Here is a 6,000-nt window from a genome sequence, read left to right on the forward strand (position 1 = left end):
CTCTAACTGACCAGAAAGGACTCTGCTGCAAGATTTTGGTTAATGTAGTAAACTGCCAGATCTACTAACTGAGAAATAAGCTCTATTTCAAATGTTTAATAATAGAGAATATGAAGAAAATTCAGGGGTTTGCAGATGATTATATTGCATAGAGGAAGATGCCCTGGGCCATAGCAATATCCTGTAAGCCTACTGTGTTACATTAAGCTTTCTCATGGGAGCAAAACTTATTTTAATATGAATTAACAGGCATTGTACCACCTCAGTAACAATTAATGAAACAACTCCATACAGCAAGGAAAACAGCATCAGCTATTTGCAATGCACTGCAAACAGAGAATTGCTTCATTTTGCACCAGAGTCACTAAGAATTTTTTTTTCAGGACTTGCTGAAAGTATTTTTATTTTGAAAAATATTATGAAGGTTCCCACAACTTTTCTTTGTCTGTGGAATCTTATTTCCTCTATTTCACACATGGTCATAAACAGTACATCTATAGCTTGAAACACTGAGGACATGTATCTTTTAATTAACTTCTCTGTCTTAACTTTCTTATAATTCTGGTTGCATGTGTTTAATAGTCTCTTTAATAATGTTTCTCCAGTGACTGACTGGTGCCTAAATATAGGAAAGTCACAGATGCAGGTGGAGACATTGCAGCTGTAATGCATTACAATAAAAAATGAAAAAGAGAAAAATCTTATACATTTGCAGACAACATTGCAATTGTCTGTGGTATAATGTGAGTGGGTGGAAAGGTTCTGTCCCTCATTTATCAACTACTTGAATATGGCCTTGGCATAGGGGATTCCAGAACAAACTACATCTGATGCCAGAAAAGAGACTCATAAAGTAGTTTTGAAGCAGAGACTGGCTTTTGCACCCAACCACTTGCAGGATATAAGTACATAGTTGCAGTACATATCAATAAAGGATCCATTGTGACTAAAACTGGCTGTGCAATTACAGTGTTGATTACCATCTGACATTTAGGCAAATCACTATCCCTTTTTGATGTTTCCCTATCAGCTCATTAACTAAACCAAATGATTCACTCTTCTTAGCTATGCAAATCCAGCTGAAAAAACTGCAAGATTGAGGGGCAGGTTAAAATTTGTGTGATGATAACTATAGTCTGTGAGTCAAAATTTATCCCTTGAACTATTTTGTTTATTTTACAGCAAATGAAAGGCAAATATTCTCTCAAATGCTTGGGAAAAAAGTGCCTATGGCTTGCATATGTGCAATGATTAACCACCTCTTCAGAGACCAACAGAAGCTGTTTCCTCTCCCCATGTTCACAAAGGCTGTTGTAAGTTGGGTTGGTTCAGTCAGGGATTTTATTATTGTTAGTTAGGTTGGTTCCTTGTACCCTTATTTTCCCTCACAGTGGTTTGCTCCAAGTTGTTTACCACGAGAGCTCCTGTCACTCAGACCTGTCAATCTTCTCACTTCTCTCAGTTTTCTCCTTACATGGTTCCGTCAGTCAGGGGTTGTCACTCCTTGTCGGGGTGTCAATCTTGTAACCACTCCCTGTTTCTTCATGAAAGTTCTGCATCAATCATCCCACCTTAGCACTTGCTATTTGTCTCAGAATGCTGCACCCACCTCTGTTAGGTTATCATAGGTTGTTATAATCCATGTCACTCCCCTGTCGTTTGTCCCTTATAGGGTGAGGCAGGTTTCCACCCCTGTCTGCCCACCCCCTACTTAATCTGTCGCAAGGTCTTTGTCCGGCGGCATTTTGTCTTGTATTGCACTGAGGGCGATTCACTCCGACCATGCATGGGGGAATAAAAGTTCTCAGTCTCGCAAGCAAAGTGTCCTTCTCTTGCCCATTCGCTTCCTCCCAAAGCTGCGCTACCCACGCCGCAGAGATTAGCACTATCAGGGAGGCAGATGCCATAGCCCTGGAGTGCCTGCTCACGTGGCGGACTCGGCCTCATAGGCAGTGCTAGCCATCGCTTTTCGACTGCTTGAGGTTGTAGCAAGTAACTGCTGCAGGTGGCGCCCAATGAGGCAGCACCCAAAGACGTAGCCAGCGCGGTGGACCTCACCATGAGGTACTCCACAGCCACGCAGAGATGTGCTGCCGAGCCAAGAGCAGAAGCTGCCGTCTCTGCAGGAAAGTGCCTCATGCCAGACTGAAACCTAGGGCACCGGCTCTATGGAGTAAGTCAGTGGAAACTCCACCACCCTCGAAGGGAGCATGCAGACTTTTGTCCTGCTGTGGCCATGAGGAAGGGAGGCGTAACTTCTCACCAGTCATGAACAACAAAGAGAAGCCGCCTTCGAGAGCAAAGACCTTCGCTGCAGTTTCTTTTCCAAAGCTCACCAGTTTGGTAAGTATCGGCGGCTGGGACGGACCCGACCAAGAGCTTCCTTCACTGGGGGTGGGCTGGCCACGGTCCCGAGGTAGGGGACACGCTGTGCACAGCGTGAGTAGCCAGCCACTGGCAACCTTGGCTGTTTTTTCTTTTTATTTCTTTTTCTCCTGTGCCGAGGGGTGAGACCGCGTGGGTGGGCAGCATGGGAGCCGTGCTAACCACTCACCAGAGAGAATTTTATATCCAAGTTAAAGAAATCCTAAGGGTGCAGGGTGGAAGTGTTCCCAAAATTTCAGTTAAGAATTTCGTCTGATGGTTGTTCTTTACCTTCCCGGGAGTCTCGGTGGAGGAAGTTAGAAAAAAGCAATTTTGGAAACGTGTTGGCACAAAATTAACAGAGGGAATCGAACACAGGGATTCCTCCATCAAAGATAGGTTTATTAAGCTGTTTTTGCTGATTTGGGAAGTTGTTAAAACAGCAAGTGTGCGGGACACGGTCTGGGGAGGGCCAGAAGCATGGCCATTGGGCGAAACCCCAGTTTTCCCTAAACCCGTGTCCCTACCCTCCCTTCCTTCCCTTTCTTCCCCTAAACTGGGTGGGCAGGGGGGAGAACTCCACCAGTCAAAGGTGCAGGGCAGCTCCCAGAACATGGACCGTGCTCCTGACTTCCCTGAGTCCACCCAGCACCCGTGCCCTGACGGCACCGTCCATGCCACCAGGGACCCTACCCCTAATGCTCATTCCAATCCCTTTTTCCCAGTTGCAAATCCCGGTTTCAGCGCAGCCCAGCACAGTTCTGTTCCCTTAAACCCCTTCCTTTGTTCCCCTGGAGAGGCGCAGTCACTCGCACGTAGGGAAACCACGGCAGCTTTGTCTCAACAAAATGGAGGACAGGCACCCATGAGCGCTTCTTATTCCCACAATCCCTTTGTTCCCTTTGTTCCCTTTGTTCCCTTTCCCGCCATTGTCTCAAACCCCTCCTGCTTCCCTGTTGACATAGGTGCCGCCCCTTCGGGAAGTCATGTTGCTCCCCCTCCCTCTGCTCCTCCTCTTGTGGGCGTTCCCTCCGGTCCTCTGCATGTTCCCCACAGCCCCACCATCGGCCTCGGCCTCTCCATTCATGGAGATCCGATCATAGCTCTGTCGGCTCCGCCCCTTTGTCTCAGGATTGGGACAGCCCCCATCCTGTTTTCCACGCCCCACTTCCACGTTGCCACGGTCCCCGGGAATCTGAGGCTGGGGGGAGGGGGGAGCGGGAACAGGCTTGTGAAATAGAGCAGCCGTTCTTAACTCCAGTCTCCTATAGCACGGGAGGGGAAAACCCTAAATGGGAACACTCACGCCACTGGAGACAGAGATTCCTCCTGTGATTTCCACGCTTAACCTGAAGGTCTTCTATCTCACGGCATGCTGTGTCCACCCCCTCCTCTTCCTACCGAAGGGCCAGATTATTGCACAGCCAATTCCCATCCCTCATGCTCTGTGTAATGATCTGGAACTCCCAGTCTTTTACACTGAGAAGTTGGGAGAGGAAAAACCCCTCATATGGTGCGGCCTTAAGTGCGAGGGGCACTCAATACATCTTCAGGGGATGATGGACACCGGAGCAGATGTGACAGTCATTCCACCGCACAAGTGTCCATCACAATGGGGGTTGCAAAGCATGGCCACGCCAGTCTTAGGACTAGGTGGGCCTCAATTTGCAAAACAATCTAAAAGCATAGTGCAAATTAAGGCTCCTAATGGGCTATTAGCCTCAGTATGTCCATTTGTGAGTGACAGCAAATTTACCTTTTGTGGGGGAGAGATGCCATATCGCAGTGGGGAGCCAAACTGGAATTTCCAGCCCCTCAGAGTTTTTAGGTGCAGCCACTGAGGAGCGCCCCACCCAGAAACTGAATTGGCTCACAGATAGGCCAGTCTCGGTGGAGCAGTGGCTGCTGAGTAAGCAGAAATTGAAGGCACTCACGAAGCTCATAGAGGAGGAACTAGCTAAAGGTCACATTGTAGAAATAAATAGCCCTTGGAATCCTCCAGTGTTTGTAATTAAAAAAACAGGGAAGGATAGGTGGAGACTCCTCCACGACCTTAGAAGAATCAATGATGTTATGGAGGACATGAGGTCCCTCCAACTGGGTATGCCGTCTCCTTCTATGCTACCTCAAAATTATAATTTGGCTGCGATTGATATAAAAGATTGTTTCTTCTGAATTCCTCTTCACCTAGCTGATGTTCCTCACTTTGCTTTCTCTGTGCTCTCCATCAGCAGAGAAGCCCCAATGTGACACTACCACTGGACATTATTACCACAGGGTCTCAAATGTTCCCCCACTATATGCCAGTGGTATGTCGCCAGGGTTCTGTCCCCAGTGTGTGCCAAGTGGACATCCTGTATTTTTTATCATTACATGGATGATGTTTTAGTCTGTGCCCCTGACAGCGAAGTCCTGCAAAAATCATTAGAGGACACTATTACGGCCTTGTCGGTGGCAGGATTTGAGCTGCAAAAAGAAAAGGTACAGTTGTGCCACCCTGGAAGTATCTGGGCCTAGAAATTAACAACAGAACTGTTAGGCCTCAGCAGATACAGATAGATAACAACCCAAAGACACTAAATGACCTCCAGCACCTGTGCGGATCCTTAAATTGGATCAGGCCTTGACTGGGGCTACCACGAGGGATCTACCCCCCCTTTTTGACTTGTTAACAGGAAGGGAGGGGGATGAAGGTTTAGGTTCCCTGAGGGCTCTGACCCAGGAGGCCAGAGCAGCACTCGAGAAGGTCCAGACTACCATCGTGAGCAGGCAGGCCCATCATTGTCAACCAGGGCTGCCTTTCCGCTTCATTGTACTAGGTGAGTTGCCACATCTCTGTGGGATGGTATTTCAGTGGGACAAGGGTCAATGGGATCCTCTCTTGATAACAGAGTGGGTGTTCCTTGGCCACAGACAGTCCAAAAGCATCACCAGGCTGCAGGAGCTGATGGCTGAGCTCATCATGCGGGCCAGGGCTCACCTGCGAGTGTTGGCAGGGTGTGATTTCACACGTATCCACCTTCCCATCAGGACATCAACAGAGAAGATGACCAAGGAGACCTCTGAACACCTTTTGAGGCAAAATGAAAATTTGCAATTTGCCCTTGATAGCTACTCAGGAAAAATTCAGATTGGGCACCCAGGTCATCATTTGTTCAATACAGAGTTCAAATTGTTGCCAAAAGAGATACAAAGTAAAAGACCACTCAAAGCCCTGACAGTGTTCACAGATGGGTCAGGAAAATCCCACAAGTCAGTGGTGACTTGGAGGGAGCCCAAGAATCAGCTGTGGGAAACAGATGTTAAGATAGTAGAGGGTTCCCCACAAGTAGCTGAGTTGGATGCAGTGGTAAGGGCATTTGAGAGATTCGGTGAACCTTTTAATTTGGTTACTGATTCAGCTTATGTTGCAGGAGCAGTATCGAGAGCAGAACATGCTGTCTTAAAGGAGGTCTCAAACCCGGTCATCTTTGGCTTGCTCGCAAAGCTAATACACCTGATTTCCCACCGCAAGCAACCCTTTTACGTGGTGCATGTGAGATCACACACTGATCTCCCAGGCTTTATTGCCGAGGGGAACCGCTTTGGCCGCCCCATTACAACTAGCTGGCCAGCCGAACATAGTTGAGCAGGCCA

This window comes from Vidua chalybeata, chromosome Z (genome assembly GCF_026979565.1).
Source record: "Vidua chalybeata isolate OUT-0048 chromosome Z, bVidCha1 merged haplotype, whole genome shotgun sequence".
Lineage (NCBI taxonomy): Eukaryota > Metazoa > Chordata > Aves > Passeriformes > Viduidae > Vidua > Vidua chalybeata.